Source organism: Hyla sarda, chromosome 2 (genome assembly GCF_029499605.1).
Source record: "Hyla sarda isolate aHylSar1 chromosome 2, aHylSar1.hap1, whole genome shotgun sequence".
Lineage (NCBI taxonomy): Eukaryota > Metazoa > Chordata > Amphibia > Anura > Hylidae > Hyla > Hyla sarda.
Genome location: NC_079190.1, coordinates 194152773 through 194171984, shown reverse-complemented (window position 1 = coordinate 194171984; position 19212 = coordinate 194152773). Strand labels below are relative to the sequence as shown.

The window sequence follows — 19212 nt, the reverse complement described above, 5'->3', positions numbered from 1 at the left end:
ACAAAAAAAGGTAAATAAACCACATTAAAAAATCCCCTAAGGCTAAGTTTCCACTTGTTTCTTTTTTTTTGTCAGTTTTTGGATATCTGCCACTGCAGTTTTTGAGGCAAAGCAGAAGTGGATCCATAAGGGAGGAGAAGAGTAAGTCCTTCTTTTATATGTCTTATTCCTTTTGAATACACTTCTGGCTTTGGCTCTAAAACTGCAGTGGCTGTATTCCAAAAACTGCCAGAGAAAAAACCAAGAGGAAACTTAGCCTTATGTGCGCAGTTACATCATACATAGGTTGTTACATAGTTAGGTTGAAAATTTTTGTTTCAACCAAGGAGGGGTCACGTTCAACCAAGGAGGAGTCATATTTACATGCTGTAAAATACTAGCTATTGGAATAAAAAAATAAACAATCTGTTCAATTATTGTACCCTGTGCATCCATTCTGTGTGACTGTACTCACACTCGCATTTCGAAATAAGTTGAATTCAGGCATAGAACACTATATGACATTGAAACGTAAGACAATAAATGGAAGATGATCTAAAGCAGCAGAACTGACACTCCTGATCTATCCAACATGCCTGATTCTTATCAGCAGCCTGAACCGGAAAATGTGAGCACAGAAGAGACATTAAGCTGAATGATAAACACAGGCGCAGATCCATGTATTATAGTGAGGCACTGCGACGCACCAATCAGCTTAGAGAGGATGATGCTGCCAGTTGTGGCTTGAAATACACTAGAGGGGAGTCTAGTCTGCACACACTTTCCCTAAGAACTGTGCAGAGCTGTAGAGGAGAGCACAATGTATAGGTGACTGCAGCCTCTCCTTCAGCAGAGTATATCCAGCTGGATGATACTTAAAGCTCCCAGATGTATTATTTGTTATCGTAAAGTATCTACAAGTTTATTTCCTCACTGGATTATGACCTGTTGCCTGTGATCCTGTTCCTCTGGACTTGGAGACTGCTAAACTTCATCTTCAGATTCTCTCTGTACTCCGTTTCTTGTATGTAAGTAACCTGAATCCAACAAGCTACAATATAACATGTAATACAATAACAATTAATATGCCTTATTGAATTAACATTACATTCTAGTAAGCGTTTGTTTTTGCTATATCTGTTGCGTTGTAGCGAAAGAATTTAACAGGAAATTTTATTAACCTATTAACCGTTTGTATTTGTAATCTTCTCTTCTGTCTCATTCTGCGTGAGAAAAGTCATATGGCTTCTATTCAGCAGTGTTCTGACTTCAGAGCAGGGGTCTCAGCTGGTCAATGAGATTACTTCAAGTGTTAATACTGTCTGTGGATGTATTACTGCTCAGTCTGCTCTGTATATGGGGCGAACAATAGGTGAAAAGCTATTCTATGTAAAATCCTCTTAAAGGGCAAGAGGGATCTACCTCCACTTTGAAAAAGAAAAAGGTTCAATCTCCAGAGGCAAAAAGTCTTCTTTACCATAAGAACTGTGAATCTGCCATCAGTCTACCTCAGGAGATGGTCAGGTGAGGGCTTCAAAACAGACAGATTCTTAGACAAAATAATGCGTATGTAGAAGTATAAAATTCTTGCATTACCCCTTCCATTTATCCACATATTCTACGCTTCTCCTTAGTTAAACTTGATACAGTATGTATTTTTCAGCCACATTTATTTCAGTAATTTTTTTTATTGTACTGTACATTTTTTTTCTATAATTGTAGTCTGAGAGTATAATTATTTAAAAAAAAAATGTTGCCTGGACAACCCCTTTATTAAACATTTTAGGATGATATTTTCTGGACTTCTTGTCACTATAGTCAGACTCTCTCTCAGCATAAAAGGGTATAAATAACATGGCAAGTATACAATAGCATAGCAAAGTAAATAAACTTTTTATTGTGCTACTGTATGCTGCTCCAGGCAGTTCTGTATATTGGAGGAATTCTACCCTAGATGCAATAGTTAAGTGAATAGGTGCCCTAATACAGCTATGTGAACCCTAAGAGAAAATACACACGTGGTAGATTCAGGGTCGCCATCAGGAATTTCGGGGCCCAAGACAGCTGAAGTGTCTGACAATCCACCCCGACCCCTTCTAAAAGCTATAGCTCAACTAATTTCTTTCATGGTTTGGGATGAATATATGCTGAATGACAAGCTAAAATATATGCCAAAATTCATCAAGATTTTGGCTCTTAAAGGCCTCCTTTAGAAACCTTTGTGTTATAATTTTTTTGCATGAAAAAATGCTCCAAAAACTGTAGCCTTCTTATATACTTCATGCATTTTTTGCAGCATTTGGAGTGTTTTTCCAAAATATATAATTATATTTTATTGGGTTTTAACTTGGCATTTTTCCCCATTACATGACGTGATTCTTTATGTGTCTGAGAATTTACGGTTTACTGAGAGGCACACACCTCTCAGTAATGCCAGTGGATTTGTGGCTGCCTGTGGCGTGGATTTTCTGCAACCAATTATGCCTACATGCAGGTATAAATTGTAATAAATGTGGGTGTGTGGAGGCCACGCCCCCATGAACAGCCACACCCCTTCCCCCAACCTGGTGTGAGTAGTGCAGACTGAAACTAAATTTAGCAGCTTTTTACTGTCTGCTCCACTAATGTGTTTTGGAAAAAAACCACGTGCCAATCCAGCCTTAGGCTATGTTCATACTTTTTTTGCCATATTTTAAGCTTTTAAGCCTTACAAAGTCTTTCATGCACGAAACACTGACAAATTCTGGCCAGTTTCTTAGCAGTTATTGCATGAAAAAATCCTCTTTGGGGAGATTGATTAAAAACTGTGTAGAGGCTCACGTTTTGATAAATCTCCCCTTTTGTTTTTTAAGAAACAGTCTGGAAAAAAAATATTTAATTTATTGTACAGTATAGGCTATTATTAGAGAATACTGTAGAGGTTCTTGTATCTGCCTTTTTTTTTGCTTACCTGTTTTGGGTAATGTGGCAGGCATAGGTTTTCAGTTATTTCTGACTGCAAATCCATCTGTAACAATGGCACTTGGCAGACTTTGCATGTTGCTCTCTGGTCTGTAAAGAATTACAGTCCCAGGGCCAATCAGCAGCTGAGGCAGGGTATTTGATTCCTTCTCAGCCTTCAGTCTTGTCTGTTTCAGTTCTTACTTGTTACTTTGGTTTTGTCATGACTTTGTAGTTCTAACCAGTTTGTTTAGTTTTAAACCTTGTCCTGTCTGTCTAGTTATCTGTTAGTAATTATGGTTGATTTTATCCAGTCCCCATGGTATAGGTTATTATATATTGCTCTTTGTTTTCTTCCTTTGCCTGGTGTGTATCTCTATTGAGTCTTGTGTGATCCTATACCTTGTGTCTTGTGTATCCTGATCTGTATAGTATCCTGACTGCAGTTACCTGTTCACTCATCTTTATTCTTGGTAAATCAGCCACTATATCTTCCTGGAAACCGGTTTTCCATAACTCTTATACCTGCTGTATTACTTTGGTCCTGAACCTGTTAGTACTCTATATACCTTATCCTGTTTGGTTTGTATCTGTTACCTGAACCTGTATTCTGACTTTTCTATGTTTTGTACTTCACCGCAGTATGGATCCTGATCCATTGCTTCTCTTACTTTATTACTTTGGTCCAGAAGCTGTTAGTTATTACTCTACATACCTGCCATTTTATCTTCCTGGTGCTTCTTTGTTACTACTTTGCATACCTGCCATTATATTTTACCTTGGTTCCCTGTTTCTTTGTTGCCACTTGATTACCCTTCATGTCCTGACCTGTTTCCCTGACCTTCATATAGTTCTGTTTATTATTTTGAATTGTGTCACCCCTGCACCTTTTGTAGCCCAGAGACTGTTGAGGTTTCACTATATAGAGCGAATATGCAAGTATGGCAGGGAAAGTAGTTCTGGGTGAGCTCAGGGCCACACTATTCCCTGCCCTACATGACACCATCACTGAAATGACTTACTAATGCAGCCTACAATGCAGCCTACATTTCCTATGAATCTTCTGTCTGTGCAGAGAGATTTCGTGTGGCGAATGATCACTGCACCTGGTCATCTATTCAGACTGCTAGTGTAGAAGGTTACCCAGGTAAACTCATTAAACTCAAAACTGTATTGGTGTCAATTCACACAATATGCAGTTTTGATGTGTTTTCTTACTCAAAGCGTGCTTTGTATAGAAATATTGCCACAAGGAGAAAGTGATTTCACCTACAATCACAATTGTTGATGTTTGTAGACTGTGTTTGCACACATTTTTCACACATTTATACTGTATTTTTTTTACACATTTAAATGGCATTTTGGCTGTATCTACTGTGATATTCCAAAATCGCTGTAAAATTGACTATTTTTTACTGTGATTTGCACAATTGTGCTAAAATAGCACTTTTAAAAAAAATACAATTTTGGGAAAATCATGGCAAAAATTGAAAAACCGTAGCAAGGAAACCTTCAGGAGAGGTATAAAACTACTATATATCCTGACCCCATAGAAGATGCATCTGGTAGGGATGGGGAGGGATCTAGTGGAAGAGATGAGCAAACTGTTCGGTTCTGCCGGTTCGCCAAACTCTGTACCTGTGCTTCACCAACAGCCTGTGCAAAACACTGTCGGAAAGCCTGTTAGATCATCTAGGAGTGTACCTCTGTAATTCTGAGCTGTTTTTAAGACGAAGTTAATTTTAAACTTCCAGCAAATGTATGGCTAAGGATAAACAGATGGTACCGGTGGGAACTAACAAGTTGAACAAAAACACACTGCAGTAGTGTATATTTTATGCTTTTTAAAACAAATGTCCAAAAATGATCTCTTGTTGGAGGCAGATGCCTGCTGATTCTTATATGTATACAGAGATATTGAAAGACACAATGTGTTTTCCAAGTGGTCCAAAAATTATCCCTGTTTAGGAATTGCAACAATTTTTTGTCTGGAAAGTGAAGAAGCAATAGTTTTTTTTACAAGCTGTGAAAAATTATTCTTATTTTGAAGCATAGCAACAGGTTTGGCATCCTAGAAAGTGCACAAAAGGGACATAAAACTCTTTTTAAACAGCTTCTTCACAATTAGTGTAAAACCCCAAAAAACTGCCACCCTTCCAATTAAAACAGATTTTGCACTGAAAGAACAGATACAGAACGCTTTCTTCTGTTTTACTACACTTATTATATATGTGTAGTTCTACTCCTATCTGTGTTCACGTTGTCCCCAGAAATCTTCACTTAAAGGAGTACAATGGTGCAGAGTTTTCCTACTCCGTCCTGTCCGGGCTGCAAAGAAAATGAAAATGAACCATCTCTCACCTTCCTGGGTTCCCGCAGAGTGCCACTACAGCTGATCGGTCCTCCGGTCCATCCTCTTCATACTTCCGTGTGTAACGAAGCATCACATGGCGCTCAGCCTTTTATGGGCCAAGGCAGAACATCGTGGCTGCCGGCGATAGGCTTAGCGCCATGTGACACTTCGTTAAACACGGAAGTATGAAGAGGATGGACCGGAGGACCGATCAGCTGTAGTGGCGCTCCGCAGGAACCCAGGAAGATGAGAGATGGTTCATTTTCATTTTTTTTGCAGCCCGGGCAGGACGGAGAAGGAATACTGTGCACCAGAGTACTCCTTTAACACTTGCTATCTCTAAAATGGCTGCTGAAGCTGCGAGCATATGCTTTTATAGTGGATTTGACATCCCTATACTATCCCTATACTGTCTCCTGATTGGCTGGGAGAGCAGTTTGAAAGGCATTGTGGGATTCCCTGATCCTTTCTTCTCCTTTCTGCCATGTGGCTTATGTTATTTTAGCAGGTTCTGCTAAACCAAACCACCCAAAGTTCAAGTTCTAGCGGAGCCAGAATTTTAGCAAAGTTCTGACAGAACTTGGGTTCTATGGATTTGGTTCACTCATCTCTGTCTGGTAGGTGATAATGTAATCCTGTAGTTCACAGGAAGCCTGAACCCAGAACAGACATCCTGTTCTTAAACAATAATCACTGAAAGGTTTAAAGAGCTCCACCTTTCAGAAAGTCACTAACTTGGAGGTAGGATGATGTTCTCAATGGGTCAGGGCTCCAGACTTCTCCACTCCGGGGAGCAGCAGGGCCTAGCAATAGCAGCTGGCAGCAGCACGGGATTCCATCTTGTCTTCTCTCCTCATTCCAGGCTCCTCCTCCCGACGCAGATGGGCAGTATCTCTGTCTTCTGTGGAGCACACAGAAAGATGCTAGCCTGCTCCACCATTGAGGCCTCTTGACCAAGAAGTGTGAAGGGAGAGTGAAGAGCAGTCATTCTCCTCCCAGTGAACTTGCAAGAGTGCCTTATACCCCCTTATAAAATGCTTGTTGGTAACAGTAGTGTCCTTGAATAAGTGCTAACTTCACCAATACCCCCATCTGCTCACATCCTGACACTGTGAAGCCTCTCTCCTCACCCCTCCAAATCCTCCTCTGTCCCAACATGTGTGAAAGCAACCTCAGGCGATAGTGAGGAGGTAGGCGAGGGGGGGGGGGGGTGTTCTACAGACAGCAAGTGAAGGGGTCCCTTATGACTGTACTACCATTACTGCACTGATGACGGCTCTGGTAAATGTATGTTCTGGTGCCCTGGTACTTAACGCACCCGGATGTACATTTATGTCCTGTACATGACCGCGAGCATTGGAGTGATGCTCGTGTCATGCACGACAGGTCCCAGTTGCTAGCAGCAGCCAGGGACCTGCCGATAATGGTGGACATCAGAGATCGCACTGATGTTCGCCATTAACCCCTCAGATGCCGTGATCAATATAGATCACATCATCTCTGGCAGTGCAGTGCAGGTAAGATGGATGATCGGATTGCCAGCGTCGCTGCCCTGGGTGGACGGAGGTCCCCTCACCTTCCTCCGTCCGTCTCCATGGGTCTTATGCCCTATGCATAGCACTGAACAGTATTAGAAATCAAATGAATGCTATAAATAGTCCCCTGTGAGGACTATTAAAGTGTAAAAAAAGTAAAAAAATAAAAAAGAAATTTGAAAAATCCCCTCCCCAATAAAATTGTAAATCGTCCCTTTTTCCCATTATACCCCCATAAAGTGGAAAAAAATTAATTAATAAACATATTTGGTATCGCTGCATGCATACATTTCCAACCTATCAAAATATAATGTTATTGATCCCATATGGTGAACGGTGTAGACATAAAAAAAAAGGTCCAAAATTGCTGCTATTTTGTCACTTAATATTTCCAAAAAAATGTAAAAAAAACATTTAATTTAAAAAGTAAAGATCACAGTGCAAAAAATGAGCCCATGCCGCCACTTCTATGGAAAAATTAAATAGTTATAGGTCGTCAAAATAGAGGGATTTTAAACGCACTAATTTGGTCAGAAAGTTTGAGATTTTGTCAAAGCGGTACAATAATAGAAAAGTGTGTAATCATGGGTATCATTGTAATTGTATTGACCCACAGAATAAAGAAAACATGTCATTTTTACCGTAAATTGTACAGCATGAAGACAAAATCTTCCAAAATTTGCTAAATTGCAGTTTTCTTTTCAATTTCCCCACACAAATAGTATTTTTTTTTATTTCGCCAAACATTTTATGGTAAAATGAGTGATATAATTTCGAAGGACAATTGGTCACACAATAAACATACTCGTCTGTGGATGGAAATATAAAAGAGTTATGATTTTTAGAAGGTGAGGAGGAAAAAATGAAAATGCAAAAATTAAATTGGCTGCCTCCTTAAGGGGTTAAACTGCACGGTCAATTGGGTAAATGTAAAAAATACCAAAGTACAGAATTCATAAACCATAAAAAAAATTATAAAAAACTATTAAAAAGTCCCATCAAAACAAAAATGGTTTTGATAAAAACTACAGATCACAGCGCAAATGAGCCTCATACTGCAATATATCTAAATAAAGGTGTTAAAGGAATCAGAAAAGGATAATTTTAATTTGAAAAGGATGCAGTAGTGATGGAAAAAATTTATTTAGCGAAATTTATGTTTTTTTATTAAAAAAATTGTACTTAATTTTTAATAAAGTGTGTGTTTCACTTCTTTTCCTCTATTTTTGTTTTTACATTTTTTAGGTAGTACTACTACCTGTACTAATAGACATATCGCCCTGGGTGTCAGTTGTGACACCAGATGCGATCTTCCATAATATAGCAGAGATGCGGAGCTGCTCTAAACAGTGCTCGCATCTCTGCTCTGTTCTCCGGCCGGCCAGTGATGTAAATAGAAATTCACCTCACTCATTCATATTTTCTGCCCAGAGTGGGAATTGGCCAAGTGTCAAGAGTGACACCAGCTGTGATTTGTCCTTAACTGCAGATACTACTACTCCCAACATGGAGCACACTCTGTTCCATTCTGGGTGCTGTAGTACCTTCATTAATAGACATATGTATATTAATGCAGGTACTACAGCTCCCAGCGTAGAGCAGAGTGGGCTCCATGTAGGGAGTAGTAGTACCTGCAGTTAAGGAAAGATCACAGCGGATGCCACTCTGTGATCCTCCTGTATAATGTATGCAACAGACCCAGAGTGATCTGTCAATTAGTACAGGTACTAATTATCCCATCATGGCACAGTGTGTTCAATGCTGGGAGTAATAGTACTACTTAACCAGCCTAGCGGTATTCCCGAGCGTGACTCGAGGTTAATTTTCGCTGCTAGAAGCGGTAACCCCGAGTCACGCTCGGGGTAGAATTGCAGAGTTGCTGTGCGGGCTGCACAGTATATCGAATCACGATTTTTGCTTTGTGCGATGTAGTGATGCAGCCCCCGGGAAAATATGTGATTATCTGCTCGGGTCGGCTCCCGTGGCGGGGGCCGGCCAGAGCAGGTAAAGACATATACTAAAAGTCAGTGGTTCTCAACCAGGGGGCCTCCAGATGTTGCAAAACTACAACTCTCAGCATGCCCGGACAGCCAAAGGCTGTCCGGGCATGCTGGGAGCAGTAGTTTCACAACAGCTGGAGGCCCCCTGGTAGAAAAACCCTGAACTAAGTGTAAAAGTAAAAAGGAAGAAAATAAAAAAAACCTTTTGCTCACCTAATCCCGGTCCCTGAAGATGTCGTTCCCCTCCGTGCGCTCTGGTCACTGCTCTATTCATCTTACAGGACCTTTCCCTTTTCAGCCAATCACAGGCCGCAGTGGTGTAAAGCCTGTGATTGGCTGAAGGGGAAAGGGCTTGTTCTGCAGCAAATACACTAGGTTTGAAATCTGCCGGCAAACCTAGTGTATCCTGCTGCAGGACAAGAAAAGGTGACAGAGGGGAGAATGTGACACAGGGGAGAATGTAACAAGGGAGGGGGGGGGGAATGTGACAAGGGGGGGGGGATGTGACATAGGGGGAATGTGACAGAGGGGGGAATGTGACAAGGGGGGGGGGATGTGACAGGGGGGAGGAATGTGACAAAGGGGGGATGTGACGGGGGGGGAGTGGAATGTAACATGGAGGGGGGAGAATGTAACAAGGGGGGGGAATGTAACAAGGGGGGGAATGTGACAGGGGGGATGAATGTGACGGGGGGGGGGGAGAGTGTAACAAGGGGGGAGAATGTGACAGGGGGGATGAATGTGACAGGGGGGGGGAGAATGCAACAAGGGGGGGGGAATGTGACAGGGGGGGGAAATGTGAAAAGGAGGGGGAGAATGTGATATGGGGGGGGGGAAATGTGACAAGGGAGGGGGAATGTGACGGGGGGAGATGTGGAATTTCAATGCAAAAAATTGTACCGCTTTTGGTACAAATTTCCAGACGGAATCATACCGCTAGGGAGGTTAAAAAATTTGAAAAAATTAAGAAAAAAAAGCGAAAAACAAACACACACACACTACATTTTTATTATTGTTGGCAACATTTTTAGTGCCCCGCCCGCCCACATAAATTGATCCCTGTTTAAAAATGTTTTAAAAAAAATTTATGGTACCCTATGAAACTTTATTAAAAAAGGTATCTCCATCACTTTTTTGATCGCTAAAGTAAAAAAAAAAAAGAATAAAAACCACCTGCAAAAATGTACTTTTTCATTTGCACAGCCCAATGTTACAAAGATTTGTCAAATGCCAGTGGGGTATAAATGCTTATTGCACACCTTATTACATTCCATGAGGGGTGTAATTTCCGAAATGGGGTCACATGTGGGGGGGGGGGTTCACTGTTCTGGCACCATGGGGGCTTTGTAAATGCACATGGCCCCAGACTTCTATTCCAACCAAATACTCTCTTCAAAATTCCATTGTCACTCCTTCCATTCTGAGCATTGTAGTGCACCCAAAAAGTATGCCATGTGGGGTGTTTTTCGCTGTTCTGGCACCATGGGGCTTCCTAAATGAGACATGCTGGGGTGTGTCCAGCCTCATCCAATCATAGCTCCTCTAACACTTAACTGCCATATGCTGTTGGTTGGACACCCCCCCCCCCTCAGCACTCCAGGCTGCACTTCCTGTGTTTGGGCTTCGGTCCTAAGTCTGTGTATGAGATGGGGGAAAATGTGCTCTTGAGCTTTTTTAAGCACAAAAAAAACATAGAAAACTTCATTTTTTTTAACCAAAGTATATTAGAAATCTTTTTTTATTTACCATAAGGAGTGCAATAGCAAAAAATTAGTTTTAATGAGAGTGCCCATTTAAAGGAGAACTCCAGAACATAAAATTGTCCCCCATAGTGCCGGAAGTAAAAAAATGTAAGATGTACATACTTTCCTCCGCTCCCCCGGGGCCTCCGGTAACCGGCTCCGGTCTCTGCCGCGATCCCCTTCCTGGTTGCCGGTGGTCGGATGAATCAGCCAATCACCAGCCGCAACGAAGTCCGACTCGGCCGGCGATAGGCTGAGTGGCAGTGTGACGTTTTCGGCCCCGGCCGCAGGTGTAGTGAAAAATTTTGTGTCCTGAAGCGCTTTCACACTGCCGCTCAGCCTATCATCAACCGAGTCGGACTGCGCTGCAGCTGGTGATTGGCTGATTCATCCGACCACCGGCAACCAGGAAGTGAATCGCGGCGGAGACCGGAGCCGGTTACCGGAGGCCCCGGGGGAGCGGAGGAAGATATGTACATCTTTATTTTTTTTACTGCCGGCAGTATGGGCCACAATTTTTATATTCCGGAGTTCTCCTTAAAGGACCAGAGCGCTTTTTGCACATCTGACCACTGTCATTTTAAGCATTAATAACTCTGGGATGCTTTTACTTTTCAGTCTGATTCTGAGATCGTTTATTCGTGAAATATTCAACTTTATGTTGGTGATAAATTTTCGTTGATACTTGCATCATTTCTTGGTGAAAAATTCCAAAATTTGATGAAAAAATAGAACATTTAGCATTTTTCTAACTTTGAAGTTCTCTGCTTGAAAGGAAAATAGACATTCCAAATAAATTATATATTGATTCACATATACAATATGTCTCCTTTATGTTTGCATCATAAAGTTGACATGTTTTTACTTTTGGAAGACATCAGAGGGCTTCAAAGTTCAAGTTTGTTAACCCTTTAGGTGTTTCACAGGAATAGCAGCAAAGTGAAGGAGAAAATTCATAATCTTCATTTTTTACACTCACATGTTCTTGTAGACCCAGTTTTTGAATTTTTACAAGGGGTAAAAGAGATAAATCCTATCAAAATTTGTAACCCAATTTCTTTCGAGTAAGGAAATGCCTCATATGTGTATGTCAAGTGTTCGGCGGGCGCAGTAGAGGGATCAGAAGGGTAGGAGTGACAATGGGATTTTGGAAAGTGAATTTTGCTGAAATGATTTTTTTTTGGGGGGGGGGGGGCATGTCGCATTTAGGAAGCTCTTATGGTACTAGAACAGCAAAACATAAAAACCCACATGGCATACTATTTTGAAACTTTTTGTTAAAGTCGGATGTGTAAATGGAGAAAAAAATTTCACTAAAATGCTGGTTTTTCCCCAAATTTTTAATTTTTACAAAGGGTAAAAGGAGAAAATGCTCTACAAAATTTGTAACCCCATCTCTTCTGAGTATGGAGATATCCCATTTGTGGATGTCAAGTGCTCTGCGGGCGAACTACAATGCTCAAAAGAGAAGGTCCATTAAGATTTTGGACACACTTCCTTGATTGACAGCTGTGAGTGCAGGGCTCACAGCTGGATGAAAAATCCTCCCACTGTCAGCTTGTGTCCCGCTACTGTCAGTGAGGACAAGCTGGGAGTTGTAGTTCTGCTAATGCTAGGGGAGATGTGAGCAGACAGCATACTGAGGGAGGGGGCGGAGACCTGCACAGTGAGACCACGCCCCCTCCCTTTTAGAGGAATTCAGGCTAGTGAGCTAAATTTAAAGTGTAATAAAAAAATGTATAAAGGTGCTAGACACATAAAAATTAGATGTACATCGTCAGGATTAGGTACTGAGTGATATATTTAAAAAAATATTTTTTTTGTTGGTCTGACGGGTACGCTTTAAGCATACTAGGTTTTGTACAAAAAGGTATAATTTTTTTATAGTATTATAATAAAGCAAAAAAGTAAAATAAACTGGGTATAGTTGCAATCATAGGGACCTAGAGAATAATGATAAAAGAGAGTGCAAAAATGAAAAATCTGTATGTCCTTAAGAAGAAAATATATAAATAAGGGCAACAATAGAGATCTGTTTCTCCTGACAGTCCATTAATATATGAACTGGGAAGCAATACGTCTGTTCAATAAATCTATTTTGTTTTCTATGAGTTAATTAAATCTGGGGCTTTAATTCTTGTAGAAACAACAAACATACATAACACCAAATCCATACAAAATGTAATACACTGGAGATGGCAATTACAGTCTGGAACAGAGCCAATTAATTAACACCCTAATACTAAATCATTAAATGGTCACTCTCATTAAAACTAATTTTTGCTATTGCACTCCTTATGGTAAATAAAAAATATTTCTAATATACTTTATTTTAAAAAAAAATGAAGTTTTTAATGTTTTATTTGTGCTTAAAAAAGCTCAAGAGCACATTTCCCCCCATCGCATACACAGACTTTGGACTGAAGCCCAAACACAGGAAAAGCAGCCTGGGGTGCTGAGGGGTGTGTGTCCAACCAACAGCGTATGGCAGTTAAGTGTAAGAGGAGCTATGATTGGATGAGGTTGGACACCCCCCCCCCCCCCCCAGCACTCTGGGCTTCCTAAATGAGACATGCTGGGGTGTGTCCAGCCTCATCCAATCATAGCTCCTCTAACACTTAACTGCTATATGCTGTTGGTTGGACACTCCCCATCAGCACTCCAGGCTGCACTTCCTGTGTTTGGGCTTCGGTCCTAAGCCTGTGTATGAGATGGGGGAAAATGTGCTCTTGAGCTTTTTTAAGCACAAATAAAACACAGAAAACTTCATTTTTTTTTTAAAACAAAGTATATTAGAAATATTTTTATTTACCATAAGGAGTGCAATAGCAAAATTTTTTTTAATGAGTTACCATTTAAAGCATTATGAGGATATATCACAATAGAGAAAGTAGTAACTGTTTCCCAAGTTTACCAAAGTTCAGTTCTAGATGTAATTTGCTTGTAACAGGGTGACCGCTGGCTCTTTCCTAAAAAAATATATAAATACTGTATATTGAAGACCATATTGTTTTAACATACATTTTTCCTTTTTATCCAGACTATAATTTCATAACATCTTTTGCCGGCTGCAATTGTAGTATCTTGTTGGTTCAAAGTAACATGAGGTTACATGTTTGAGCGCTGCAGAACATAACTTAACCCCTTAAGGACCACAGGTTTTTCCGTTTTTGCACTTTAGTTTTTTCCTCCTCACCTTTTAAAAATCATAACCCTTTCAATTTTGCACCTACAAATCCATATGATGGCTTAACTTTTGCGCCACCAATTCTACTTTGCAGTGACATCAGTCATTTTACCCAAAAATCTACGGTGAAAAGGAAGAAAAATCATTGTGCGACGAAATTGTAGAAAAAACACAATTTTGTAACTTTTGGGGGCTTCCGTTTCTACGCAATACATTTTTCAGTACAAATGACACCTTATCTTTATTCTGGAGGTCCATACGATTAAAATGATACCCTACTTATATAGGTTTGATTTTGTCGTACTTCTGGAAAAAATCATAACTACATGCAGGAAAATGTATACGTAAAAAATGTAATCTTCTGACCTGTATAACTTTTTTATTTTTCTGCATATGGGGAAGTGTGAGAGCTCATTTTTTGCGCTGTGATCTTATGTTTTTAGCATTACCATTTCTGTATTGATCGGACTTTTTGATCGCTTTTTATTCATTTTTTCATGATATAAAAAGTGACCAAAAATGTTATTTTGGACTTTGGAATTTTTTTGCGCATACGCCATTGATCATGCAGTTTAATTAATGATATATTTTTATAGTTCGGACATTTACGCACGCGACGATACCACATATGTTTATATTTATTTTTATTTACATTTTTTTATGGTAAAAGGTGGGTGATTTGGACTTTTATTAGGGAAAGGGTTAAATGACATTCATTAACTTTTTTTTTGCAGTGTTATAGTTCCCATAGGGAGCTATAAATAGATAAACATATAAACACACAATCAAGTAGAGCAAATTATATACAGTGGTCTCTAATAATACACTCGCTTGTTGGATGTAACAAGGATGGCATTGGTTGAATAATGCAGAGACGTATGTGATTATGCATCAACAGTGGTATCCTTATTTCTTGAAATGAACATGACAGGTTGATTATTTGGATACAGTACCCACAATTTTGATGGCTAACTTATATATTCAGAAGATGAAACTGTAAAATATGCTGCATGTTCCCCTTTATTATATGGCCGATTAGCCCAGGATAGACAGACACATGATACTGGAGAACAGCAGTCTAAATGATTGTGTTGGAAGAGCGCTGTGACCGGCTCTTCTAACACAGTCATTTAGACAGCTGCTTGTACATAATAGTACCACTTGTCAATCATTATAATCTAAGTGGTTATTGTATACCCTTTTCCCTATCCACACTTACAGTAGTAAGGGCAAGGGTCAAGACTAGGTAGGGAAATCCAATGTCTAGGGTACTCACCTGCATCCATATTCCCCCCCTCCCCTGCCCAGTCAGCCAGTTTGCTGACATCAATTGATATCAATAAAGCTTGTATCCCGTTTGTAGAATTGCTAAGGTTCTTTCATTTGTATAAATTGTTACAATTCTTGTATATTACACTGTCATTGTCGATAATTTTATATTAGCATTTAGTAAAAGTTATATTTTATACTATACTATCTACGCTTGATTGGTTGAGTTCATTTATAAATATATATGCCAATTTCTCTCCAAGGGCATTATTATCAGGTTCACCTAGAGGGGCAATGTTTTACCTATTTCTGTCACGATGCCGGCTGGCAGGAGGTGGATCCTCTGTGCCAGAGAGGGATTGGCGTGGACCGTGCTAGTGGACCGGTTCTAAGTCCCTACTGGTTTTCACCAGAGCCCGCCGCAAAGCGGGATGGTCTTGCTGCGGCGGTAGTGACCAGGTCGTATCCACTAGCAACGGCTCAACCTCTCTGACTGCTGAAGATAGGCGCGGTACAAGGGAGTAGGCAGAAGCAAGGTCGGACGTAGCAGAAGGTCGGGGCAGGCAGCAAGGATCGTAGTCAGGGGCAACGGCAGGAGGTCTGGAACACAGGCTAGGAACACACAAGGAAACGCTTTCACTGGCACAATGGCAACAAGATCCGGCGAGGGAGTGCAGGGGAAGTGAGGTATACATAGGGAGTGCACAGGTGAACACACTGATTAGAACCACTGCGCCAATCAGCGGCGCAGTGGCCCTTTAAATCGCAGAGACCCGGCGCGCGCGCGCCCTAGGGAGCGGGGCCGCGCGCGCCGGGACAGGACCGATGGAGAGCGAGTCAGGTACGGGAGGCGGGGTGCGCATCGCGAGCGGGCGCCACCCGCATCGCGAATCGCATCCCGGCTGGAGGCGGTATCGCAGCGCACCCGGTCAGTGGATCTGACCGGGGCGCTGCGGGAGCGAGAGTGTAGCGAGCGCTCCGGGGAGGAGCGGGAACCCGGAGCGCTCGGCGTAACAGTACCCCCCCCCCTTGGGTCTCCCCCTCTTCTTGGAGCCTGAGAACCTGAGGACCAGATTTTTATCTAGGATATTGTCCTCAGGTTCCCAGGATCTCTCTTCCGGACCACAGCCCTCCCAGTCAACCAAAAAGAAGGTTTTTCCTCTGACCTTTTTGGAGGCCAGTATCTCCTTTACGGGAAAGATGTCTGAAGAACCGGAGACAGGAGTGGGAGAGATAAGTTTAGGAGAGAAACGGTTGATGATGAGTGGTTTAAGAAGAGAAACGTGAAAGGCATTAGGAATACGAAGAGAAGGAGGGAGAAGAAGTTTATAAGAGACAGGATTAATCTGGCACAAAATTTTGAAAGGACCAAGATAGCGTGGTCCCAATTTGTAGCTGGGAACACGGAAGCGGACATATTTAGCGGAGAGCCATACCTTGTCTCCGGGAGAAAAAATGGGGGGAGCTCTTCTTTTCTTATCAGCAAACTTCTTCATGCGTGATGAAGCCTGTAAGAGAGAATTTTGGGTCTCTTTCCATATGGTGGAAAGATCACGAGATATTTCATCCACAGCGGGTACACCAGAGGGCAAGGGAGTAGGGAGGGGGGGAAGAGGGTGACGGCCGTACACCACGAAAAATGGGGATTTGGAAGAAGATTCAGAAACTCTGAAGTTATACGAGAATTCGGCCCATGGTAGAAGATCTGCCCAGTCATCCTGGCGGGAGGAAACAAAATGCCGTAAATAATCACCCAGGACCTGGTTAATTCTTTCTACTTGCCCATTGGATTGAGGATGATAAGCAGAAGAAAAGTTTAATTTAATCTTGAGTTGTTTACAGAGAGCCCTCCAGAATTTAGACACGAATTGGACGCCTCTATCCGAGACGATCTGCGTGGGCAACCCGTGAAAACGAAAAATGTGTACAAAAAATTGTTTTGCCAACTGAGGCGCAGAAGGAAGACCAGGAAGAGGGATGAAATGTGCCATCTTGGAGAATCGATCAACGACCACCCAAACAACAGTGTTGCCACGGGATGAGGGTAAGTCTGTAATAAAGTCCATACCAATCAGAGACCAAGGCTGTTCGGGAACAGGCAGAGGATGAAGAAGACCAGCGGGCTTCTGGCGAGGAGTCTTATCCCGGGCACAGACAGTGCAGGCTCGCACAAAATCCACAACATCCGTCTCCAGAGTCGGCCACCAATAGAAACGAGAGATGAGTTGCACGGATTTCTTGATGCCCGCATGACCTGCGAGATGGGAGGAGTGACCCCATTTGAGGATTCCGAGGCGTTGGCGTGGGGAGACGAAGGTCTTCCCTGGAGGAGTTTGCCTGATGGAGGCTGGAGAAGTGGAGATCAGGCAGTCAGGAGGAATGATGTGTTGCGGAGAGAGCTCTATTTCCGAGGCATCCGAGGAACGAGAGAGAGCATCGGCCCTAATGTTCTTATCGGCAGGCCGAAAGTGAATTTCAAAATTAAATCGGGCAAAGAACAGAGACCACCTGGCCTGGCGAGGATTCAGCCGTTGGGCAGACTGGAGATAGGAGAGGTTCTTGGGATCGGTGTAAATAATAACTGGAAATCTTGATCCCTCCAGCAGATGCCTCCATTCCTCAAGTGCTAATTTAATGGCTAGTAGCTCTCGATCCCCGATGGAGTAGTTCCTCTCCGCCGGAGAGAAGGTCTTAGAAAAAAAACCACAAGTAACAGCATGCCCGGAAGAATTTTTTTGTAGAAGGACCGCTCCAGCTCCTACTGAGGAGGCATCAACCTCCAATAGGAAGGGTTTAGATGGGTCAGGTCTGGAGAGCACGGGAGCTGAAGAAAAGGCAGACTTGAGCTGTTTAAAGGCGTCTTCCACTTGAGGAGGCCATGACTTAGGATTGGCATTCTTTTTGGTTAAAGCCACGATAGGAGCCACAATGGTGGAAAAATGTGGAATAAATTGTCTGTAATAATTGGCGAACCCCAAAAAACGTTGGATAGCACGGAGTCCGGAGGGGCGTGGCCAATCTAAGACGGCAGAGAGTTTGTCTGGATCCATTTGTAGTCCCTGGCCAGAGACCAAGTATCCTAGGAAAGGAAGAGATTGACATTCAAAGAGACATTTCTCCATTTTGGCATAAAGTTGATTGTCACGAAGTCTCTGAAGAACCATGCGAACATGCTGGCGGTGTTCTTCTAGGTTGGCAGAAAAAATCAGGATATCGTCCAGATACACAACAACACAGGAATATAAGAGATCACGAAAAATTTCATTAACAAAGTCTTGGAAGACGGCAGGGGCGTTGCACAGGCCAAAGGGCATGACCAGATACTCAAAGTGTCCATCTCTAGTGTTAAATGCCGTTTTCCTTTCATCCCCCTCTCTGATGCGGATGAGATTATAAGCACCTCTTAAGTCCAGTTTGGTAAAGATGTGGGCACCTTGGAGGCGATCAAAGAGTTCAGAGATGAGAGGTAGAGGGTAGCGGTTCTTTACCGTGATTTTATTAAGACCGCGGTAGTCAATGCAAGGACGTAGGGAGCCATCTTTTTTGGACACAAAGAAAAATCCGGCTCCGGCAGGAGAGGAGGATTTGCGGATAAACCCCTTTTTTAAATTTTCCTGGATGTACTCAGACATAGCAAGAGTCTCTGGGGCAGAGAGAGGATAAATTCTGCCCCGGGGTGGAGTAGTGCCCGGGAGGAGGTCAATAGGACAGTCATAAGGCCTGTGAGGAGGTAGAGTCTCAGCTTGTTTTTTGCAAAAAACATCCGCAAAGTCCATATAGGCCTTAGGGAGACCGGTTACAGGGGGAACCACAGGGTCACGGCAAGGAGTACTGGTAACCGGTTTAAGGCAGTCCTTGAAACAAGAGGGACCCCAACTCTTGATCTCCCCTGTGGACCAATCCAGGGTTGGGGAATGGTGTTGAAGCCAGGGTAGTCCAAGGAGAATTTCGGAAGTGCAATTGGAGAGGACCAAAAACTCAATTTTTTCGTGGTGAGGTCCGATGCACATTAGGAGGGGTTCCGTGCGGTAACGCACGGCACAGTCCAATCTTTCATTGTTAACGCAATTGATGTAGAGAGGTCTGGCGAGACTGGTCACTGGGATGTTGAACCTGTTGATGAGAGAGGCCAAAATAAAGTTTCCTGCAGATCCGGAGTCCAAGAAGGCCTTAGTGGAGAAGGAGAAGGTAGAGGCAGATATCCGCA

The 19212-nt window shown here is 42.3% G+C and overlaps 1 protein-coding gene across 1 annotated transcript in view; it reads left to right on the top strand.

Moving 5' to 3' along the window:
- Positions 1-783: 783 nt before the first annotated feature.
- LOC130355643 (pinopsin-like) overlaps positions 784-19212 on the top strand; it is a 320381-nt gene continuing 301952 nt past the window's right edge. Inside the window, exon 1 of the mRNA XM_056556042.1 lies at positions 784-1007. The gene's annotated coding sequence lies outside the window, so the exon portion shown is untranslated. The remainder of the gene's footprint in view (positions 1008-19212) is intronic.